This window comes from Zootoca vivipara, chromosome 4, assembly GCF_963506605.1.
Source record: "Zootoca vivipara chromosome 4, rZooViv1.1, whole genome shotgun sequence".
NCBI classification, from domain to species: domain Eukaryota; kingdom Metazoa; phylum Chordata; class Lepidosauria; order Squamata; family Lacertidae; genus Zootoca; species Zootoca vivipara.
The window spans coordinates 83,656,555-83,666,113 of record NC_083279.1 but is presented as its reverse complement, the minus strand read 5'-3'; positions in this window follow the sequence as shown (position 1 = coordinate 83,666,113).

The following is a 9,559-nucleotide window of genomic DNA, read 5'->3' as shown; positions in this document are numbered from 1 at the left end:
CTAACGTCCATGCACCTTTACTATACTATTTTCAATCCCTGCTAAAAACTTCTTTTTTTTTTTAGGGAAGCCACCCCAGGTATGTGAAGCTGACATGTATTTTAATTTTATGGTGACATGTATTTTAATTTTATTTAATGTAATTTTATGGTGTGTGTGTGTGTGTGTGTGTGTGTGTGTTTTAAAATGCTGATGTTATTTGTATTTTGATAAACTTTTTAAGGTTAACTTGTTTTTAACTTATATTTTTTCAATAATTTTAATGTATATTTTACATTAAATAAACTGCTTAGAGGGTTTTTACTATTCCTCTTCTTCTTATTTACTATAATTATTAATCTGTTGAATAAAATGCAATGCATGGATGCATGTTGTTTGGTAAGGAGGTGGACTTCACAATGGAACAAATTGGGGTTTTTTAAAAAACAAAACAAAACACGAAAACAATACAACACACCAAAATACAATTATTATAATTTTTGTCATAACAATGAATTCATTTTAAAAGGAAAACCGTAGTACAATGAGACATTATTACAATTGTACAATGTTTGATAAATTCACTTATGCAGGTTTCCTTTCCAAGGTCCTGTCGTTCCATCTTCAAGACAAAAAATACAGAGTGAGATCTAACGGGTCTGTTTCTGTCCCTGTTCTGTTTTTCTTTTTCTTTTTTTTTGGGGGGGGGGAGTCCAGTGTTAATGATGCTGCTTAAAGGTAAAGGGTAAAGGGACCCCTGACCATTAGGTCCAGTCGTGACCGACTCTGGGGTTGCGCACTCATCTCGCATTATTGGCCGAGGGAGCCGGCGTATAGCTTCCAGGTCATGTGGCCAGCATGACAAAGCCGCTTCTGGCAAACCAGAGCAGCACACGGAAACGCCGTTTACCTTCCCGCTGTAGCGGTTCCTATTTATCTACTTGCATTTTGACGTGCTTTCGAACTGCTAGGTTGGCAGGAGCTGGGACCAAGCAACAGGAGCTCACCCCGTCACAGGGATTCGAACCGCCGACCTTCTGATCAGCAAGCCCTAGGCTCAGTGGTTTAACCACAGCGCCACCTGGGTCCCCATGATGCTGCTTACATGGAGATAACCAAACATTAGAAACCACATTCAAGTTGCATCATCCAAGACTGGATCTCCGAATCAGCCTTCCCATTCAGGGCCCTCTTTATGCACTGCCGGGGCACAAAGATCCACCCACTGCCCCCAAATTTAGTTTTTTCCTCCCCCAAAAGTGTCAAAGGTGTGGCATGTCTTTGGTAAATGAGTGCACAAAGTTGAAAGTCCTTTAGTGAAACAGGAGGTATCCATTTCGGTGATACCTAGGTATATATGTATTTTGTTTTCTAGCTTAATCAAAATTATTTATTATTTCATAACAGGTAGATGGTTAAGAGGTTAGGTGGCACTTGGCGCCCCCCCAGAATTCAGCGCCCGGGTGCCCCACACCCCTTGCACCCCCGGGTAAAGACGGTCCTGTTCCCTCTCCTTGTACCCTCTGGATGTTTTGGATTACAACTTCCATAGCATCTGCTAGCATGCCCGTGTTGGCAAAGGATGGTTTAGACTGTGTTAATGGCTAACTCATCTGATGACCAACTAAAGGATTAATAAAACAAGATCAGTTTATAGAAATATAACCACAGACTGCAAGCAGTAAAACTTCCAACAGGGCAAATTGTCTTTTGAGTTTCCCATGCTTATAGTATTATATCACCCTTTAAATCTGGCGGGGATGTCAAATTCAGACATTTATTATTACTCTAGGACAAGCAATGTGAAACCACAGGACACAGACAGAAACATCAAGCAGGGACATCACGTAACGCTCAGTTTTGCCAATAAATGCCTGAAAGAGCCAATAATTGTTACATCCAAAGAGCAATTTGTTTCTGTGGTCTCGAGGACGCAACGTGTTAAGCCATTTTCATATCATTAAGTCTTTATGAGCAGAGAAACATGATGAACTTGGAGTTAAAGGCAACCAAGTAACATTCAGCCTTTTAAATGAGAGCGTCAGAAATGTGGCAAGGCAACAAGGCAACGCGATCCCTTTGGCTGTCCAAATCTTTTTAAAAGGGTGGCTGGAACAAACAACAGGATGGTGCCAGAGTCCATCCCAATCATGGTTTCAGGTTGCAGTGGCTTGATTCACCCCCAGAGGCGCACTTTCGTCTTTCGATACAGACAGATGGCAGCAACAAAAAGGGCCACACATACTTGCATGTTTTCATAATGCTGCGGTCATTAAGTCAAGATGCACCTGTGAAGCTGTGGTGTACCTTTGCCCTAAAGCAGGGACCCCCTTGAGATCAGACTGGAAAGGAGACGATTAAGAGGCATTAAGCTAGCCATCTTCAAATATTTGAAGTGCTGTCACATAGACAGGGGAGCAATGCTGTTTTCCGTTGCTCCAGAGGTCAGGACCTGAACTAATGGATTCAATTTACAGGGGGGATACTATTGTCCTAGCTCCTGCCCGACACACACAGACAGAGGCTCTCACTTGGAAATAAGAAAGATATCCAGGCAAGTAATAATACAGTGCTCAGGAGTCATAATTCAGGAGATCCAGAGCAAAGCAAGAAGTTATTATTATTATTATTATTATTATTATTATTATTATTATTATATTATCTATTTATTTATACCCCACCTTTTCCCCTGACGGAACTCAGGGTGACTTAAAGATTAAAAACAAGAACTCTTAAAAACATAGGAAACACAACCATTAAAAAGCAATTAAACTGATAGAATTAAAACCATATACTGTACATATTTAACATCTGTTTAAAACATACAAATAATTACAATAAAAACAGCTTGGCACCAATCCTTTAATTAAACACAGCCAGTTCCCCAAAGCCTGTTGGAGCACTGAAGTCTTCACCAGCCAACAGAAGTACAGCAAGAAAGGAGGCAGTCAACCTGCTCTAGAGATGGAGTTCCAAAGTCTAGAAGCAGAAGTTCACAATTGGGAGCAAGCTTTCTGAAATATACTCTGTTTTGTAGGAGACGGTAGCGACATCTCTAGGTGCAAGGAGAGCCCGGGCGATTTCAAATGTCTCCTCTCCACAGACGCTGAAGAATGTCGCCCTCTTCATGGCATCGTTGGTGATTTCTTTCACTTCGATGCTGGTTTGAATGGCGAGAAGCTGCTGTTGGTTGCCATTCTGGGTTCCTTGGGTCCTGGAGCTGAAGCCTGGATTCACGGTGTGATGCAGCGGTGCGGCAGGTGGCGGTGCTGCGGTGCACTGCGTGGTGGCAGTCAGCTCAGCAGGATCCTACCTTCGTCGCCAGTGAAATATACTCGGAGTCGAGATTGAATTTCATGCTCTTTATTCAGCTCGTAGTCATCAAGTAGAAGAAGAGAAGAATGCCCTTTTCCCAAAACCATCTGCTTATATACATTATTTACACAATGGGCTTTGCGTGATTGGCTACTTCAGGGCTACACCTGTGGGCCAATCAGTTTGTGGATTGACTTCTGCCAGCAGCCTGATTGGCTGCTCCTGCAGGCCAATCAGGTTGCGGATTCACTTCTGCCAGCCACCTGATTGGCTGCTCCTGCAGGCCAATCAGGTTGCGGATTCACTTCCACCTGGAGTTGGATTGGGTGGCTCCTGAGGACCAATCAGACTGCTGATTCTGGATCCTATTGTTCTATGATTCAGCTCAGTACATAACACCTTCCCATCCCTCTCACCAAGCTTTTAAAGACGAGCTGTGATGCACTCTCCACGAGACTCTCTTGCCTTGTGGAGTTATTGGGGTGGCAAACGAGTTCTCTGTTGGGGCATCTGCTCTTGCCTGAGAAGGTGGAACCTGGTTCTTGGTGGCAAGGCTGCACCTTCCTGCTCATTTGCTGCAGCTTCCCCTCTGGGCTAATGAAAACTCTCCCCAGCAGCCACAGACGTGGAATCTACACACATATTTGAACAAAACGCTGTGGAAATGCTTTTTAAAAAAAAGTTTTGAAAAATGCACTGAATTTGGCACCCCCCAACCCTGGCTCCCACAATTCAGCTGACATCTCTGCTTCTTCCTGATTCCTCCGTCAGATCAGGCCAACCCAACCCCAACAGCCCTGCTGAGCTCAGGACAAGGGTTTTGACTAAATATGTAGAAGAACTTCCTGACCACATGCCACAAAGTGGAGCAGACTGCAGCAGTAGAGGGTAGGTTCGCCTTAATCCAATGTTATTAAGTAAAGGGTGGATCTTATCAGGAACACTGCATTGCCAAAGGGTTAGACTGCATGGCTTTGGATTCTGTCATCAAAAGCTATTTTGCTCTTTGTGCTCTCCTTAAGAAGAAGAAGTAATTCCACCAGGAGATTAATCTGATTTAATAAAGACATTTGATGGAAAAAATCTAGGGCTTGAGACATAAAAATGTCAAAGCTGGAATGGTTAATAGCCTGATCTGGGATACACTGTGACAGCTAATGAATGTAGCTATTTGGGCAGCAATCTTTAGCAAATCACTTTTTCCAGCTTGTGTTATTGAGGGAGGTTCCTTCTGCCCTCTGAGTAATGCTCCTGTTTAAAGTCTCCCTCTTTTCCCCTGCTTCTTCCTCTTCATGGCAACGTTTTCTGAGACTAACGGAATTTCCTTAGCTGTGTAGGGTTGGAGGTCCCATTCCTGCAGCAAATCAGGGAAAAAAATGATCCGGGAAACGAAGGAAATATGTGTGTGAGAGTGTGTGTGTGCGTTCATGCAGGCTATATAGGTATGCTTGAGAAGGTCATTGATCTGATTTTCACCACTGCCTACGGCAGCCAGCTTTTCTTCTTCTTCTTGACACACGAAAAGAACAAAAGAGAATATATCACCTTCCACAAAATCTGCCTGTGTTAATTTACATGTATAAATGCAAATTTAGAAACACTGTAATTTGTTGTTGTTCAGTCGTTTAGTCATGTCCGACTCTTCGTGACCCCAAATATAATACATCACATCACAGTGTAGAACAAGAATTTACCAACTGGGCACTTTTGCAAAAGCATTTGGTACACACAGGTGAGGGCTTGAGACCCTTTTCGAATCGTTGCATAGTAGACCTAGCTATGACATGAAAGGGGCAGAGTTTATGATGTATGGCAGGCATCCCCAAACTGCGGCCCTCCAGATGTTTTGGCCTACAACTCCCATGACCCCTAGCTAACAGGACCAGTGGTCGGGGAAGATGGGAATTGTAGTCCAAAACATCTGGAGGGCCGAAGTTTGGGGATGCCTGATGTATGGCATGATACCAAGCAGCTTTGCTGGCAACACAAAAGGTATCGCAATGAGACGGGAAACTGAAATAGGGATTTTGAAAAGGGAAAACGCATGGCGCAATCCATCTTTAAAATCATCTTGAAATTATCTTTCGATGGCACTAGACACCCACACACCTTGCAATAATAATTTCTTCAAGCTCACCACTTCTCTGGAAAGGCTGTGGAGAACAATGCTCTTATTTTCATGCCTGGTGGGAATGTACTTTGGTCAATGGCTTTTGGGTTGGGGGAAAAGTGTTTTGTCTGGCCCCCAAAATCACTATACAGTCTAATTTTTCCTAATTCGGCATAATCTCCAATTAAAAAAATTAATTTCCTTCTTGTTCACAGCAGCTAGGCTTGTTGTTGTTGTTGTTGTTGTTGTTGTTGTTGTTGTTGTTAATTGAATTTATATACTGCCCTATTATTGGAGGTCTCAGGGTGGTGTACAGAATAGTTATTGCTCAACGATGGAAGGAAGCTTCCAATATGCCAACAGTGGCTTGCGGGAGGAAGAATTCTGGGAAGCAATGTTTACTCCTCACAGAACTACAGTTCACAGCACCTTTAACATACAGTAATACCTCGGGTTACGAACGCGATCCGTTCTGGATTGCAGTTCGTAACCCGAATAGTTCGTAAACCGAACGCGATGGGCGCCGCCATTTTGCGCATGCGCAAAGCGCGATTTTCGCGCTTTGTGCATGCGCAGATCGCGCGATCGCGCGCGCGCCGCTTCTGCGCACGCGCACGGGGCGAAAACACTTCCGGGTTTGCGCAGTTCGTAACCCGAACTGTTCGCAAACCGAGGTGGTCGTAACCCGAGGTACGACTGTACTAAAGTTCCCAGGAATATTTTGGGTTTTTTAGAGGTGTGTGTGTGTGTGTGTGTGTGTGTGTGTGTGTGTGCTTCAAAGCCTTGTTGTGCACACAGACTTGGTGACTGGTCCAAGGTCACCCGGTGACCTTGATGACTGTGTGGTGATTTGACATCTAGTCTCACAAGTCCGAGGTCAACACTCTGCCCCCTAGCACAATCCTGGCTTACTGCTGCCTTCTGACCCATTTGTAGCTTCTAAAGATGGTCCCAATTGTGGCTTCCAACAGTTTCCCCTCCATATAATACAGGACAGTAATGCAACCTGGAGACAGTGGACAGATCTTTCTTGTCCATGCAAAGGCGCAGCAGCTAACCAATAATGGGATGGTTTGATTCAACATAATGAAAATGCCACATCAAGAAAAAGGGGGGGGGGAGAAGTCAAAGTAATTTCTTTGCTAGCTATCAGGCATGCTTTATTAGTGCCTCATTGCCTGACCTTTGTGCCACAGCTGAATTGATTTATAAGCTTCCCCTGTCTGTGTGACACATTTTATTCGTCAACCCTACCGTTGGCCTGGTTTGTTCCCGATTAATTTATTATGGCATCATTCAATGCAGAGCAGATTTGGGAGAAAATTGATTATTGCCTTTGATGAGATGGCATGCCTGTCTCTCGCCTGCTCCAGAAATGGTGAGTCATCTTTCTCTGTCAGCAAAACATCTGTAACGGAATTAGAAATGTGTGCTCAATGCTATTAGCATCCATGAATGGTGAAGATTTGTTTGCCACTCGGCTGACACCTTTTGCAGTCAGAAGAAGTACATGAAGAAGCAGGTGCCGTTATTATTCATAAAAAGTATTTTCAAAGAGTACTGTGGAGTTTTACCTAATAATGATCTGAGAGCAGGCTCCGGCTCCTGATGTGAACGTCAACTCTGCTTTGAAATACAATGTCAGAACCATGAAATCGCAGCTGCAAATTTGAAATCTGCAAATGTGAAGACCATGGTTTTTTTTTTTCAAATAGTGGAAGAAGAGCCACAGTATTGCATGAGCTCATGACTCCAAAGTCACATTGCTTACCCCAGATAGGCTGCTTCGTTGCCAGCCATTGTGTGAGCATTTATTAGTGGTACATTGGTGCCAGCCATACTTATGGGGGGAAGAGAGTTCCTAATTTGGGAGGTAAAGAAAGCGAACATCTGTGCTATCTGAAGTAGAAAAGCAAAAGGCAAGTGTAAAAATAACTGAAGTTGGGAGTGCCAGAATCTAGACATAACACCAGCCTAATCCAAGAACAAATTATATGGAAGAATGAAAACAATCAAGAAGATATCAGCAGATGATGGGATCTGGAGACAAGATGGTTCAATATTTCTGCCGCAGATCCATTTTTTAAAAGCCATTACCCACTGTCCATGTAGTCTTACAGAACTGAAGTCACCTGTTTTGATCTATTGAATAAGATCTGGAAAGTACAATCCTTTTAGAATCTGGCGGCAACATTGCCAGTTTGAAATTGGTTAATGAGCTATATGGACGCACCAAAAATGAACTTGCGTATACATACACAGGAATGCAGATAATTGCATTGCATCTCACACCACACAGCACATGGTTAAACTATGGAATTCACCCTCACAGTGATGACCACCTACTTGGATGGCTTGAAAATATAATTGGACAAATTCATGGTGAATAAATGATGGCAATGATTTTCCTCCACTGTCAGAGGCAGTGTCAGAACACACTAGGTCCCTCCCTTCAAAGCTTGCCCTGAGTTCCAACCTCCTTTAAAGAAACTCCAGACAGCATTTTTATGAAGCACCTCCCCTCTTCTGTTAAACCTTGCTGCAGCCATGTTTAATGGAGGAGCGGAGGCATTTCACAGAGCAGTTGGTCAAACTGTTCTGTGAAGTGCCTTCCCTGCTCCATTAAAGAGGCTTGCCTGGCTGCTTTATGTGACACTGGAGTTGCCATGGCCATCTACTGGCAGCCAAAAGAACTGCAGTGTGATGACCTCCTTACACTTGTACTTATATAGAAAGATAGAGAAGTTATTTATTTCTGCAGGGCTGAAATGTCCAAAGATACAAGTCACATCCATTGCTCCTCCCACTTTTGCCTCTGACCCCACCCACTAGTGGCATGTGGCCCCCAAAGTTTCCACAATGGAACACAATGGACCTTTGACTGAAAAAGGTAACTCATCCCTGCTCTGAAGAAGTGTGCATGCACACGAAAGCTCATACCAAAATATAAACTTAGTTGGTCTTTAAGGTGCTACTGAAGGAATTTTTTTATTTTGCTTCGACTCAGACCAACACGGCTACCTACCTGTAACTAGAACTATGGAAGGCACCACATTGAGCCGCATGAAATGGAAGTCCATCAACCTCTGAAGAAGTGTGCATGCACACGAAAGCTCATACCAAAATATAAACTTAGCTGGTCTTTAAGGTGCTACTGAAGGAATTTTTTTATTTTGCTTCATCCCTGCTCTATTTGATTAAATACATGAAGCAGTTTTTAACACTGGCTAATACTAGCCACTGACAACATGCAATGGTATTCCCGCCCCTCCCGCCCCATACAGCAGCTTCTAGAAAACAACACACTGCAGTATTTAGCCATTGTCATTTCACAGTTGATAGCTCATGAGATTTCACAGCATGCTTGCATTAAAATAATCTCATGATGACCAAAAAGTTTTCTTTGAGATGAAAGATGCACTTCCAAAATGGGAGTTTGAATTGCTCATCATAATTTCTCATTCAGAAACTTGAACTGTGAAATTGGAAAACTCACCCTATTTTGAATATTAAGAGGCATACATTTCCTCTCTCTTTGATAGCTTCAGGTGGTGCAACATGTGGTGTAGCACTTCTTGAAAGGGTAGATTTTCAGGACAGCATTACACCAATATCCTAGAGTATTCCCATTTATTTGACTGCCCTTTGTTTGCTCAGAATGAACCAGGAGGGTCATTCCATTTAATCTGTGTGAGAACATGAGTCTAGCATCAGAGTGTTTGCAATGTGTTGACCTCCCCATCATCTTGCATCTCCACCTCTCCTTCCTATTCCACAGCAGCAACTCAGGCAGCCAGGTGAGCAGTGCCCACCCATCATGCAATCCACTACTGAGCCAGAGACAATAATAGAAGCCTAGGCCTTTAGAGTTTGAAGGGACATCGAGGGTCATCTAGTCTAACTCCCTGCAATGCAGAAATCTCAACTAAAGCATCCATGTCAGGTTGCTCTTCAACCTCTGCTAAAAGAACCTCAAATGAAGGAGAGTCTATCACCTTCCAAGGTAGTCCACCCCACTTCTGAATTTCCTAATGCTTCATCGGAATCTCCTTTCTTGCTATTTGAATCTGTTGTTCTGGGTCCTGTGCTCTGGAGCAGCGGAAAACAATTTGGCTCCATGTGCCAGCTCTTTAGCTAGTTGAAGATGGCTATCAT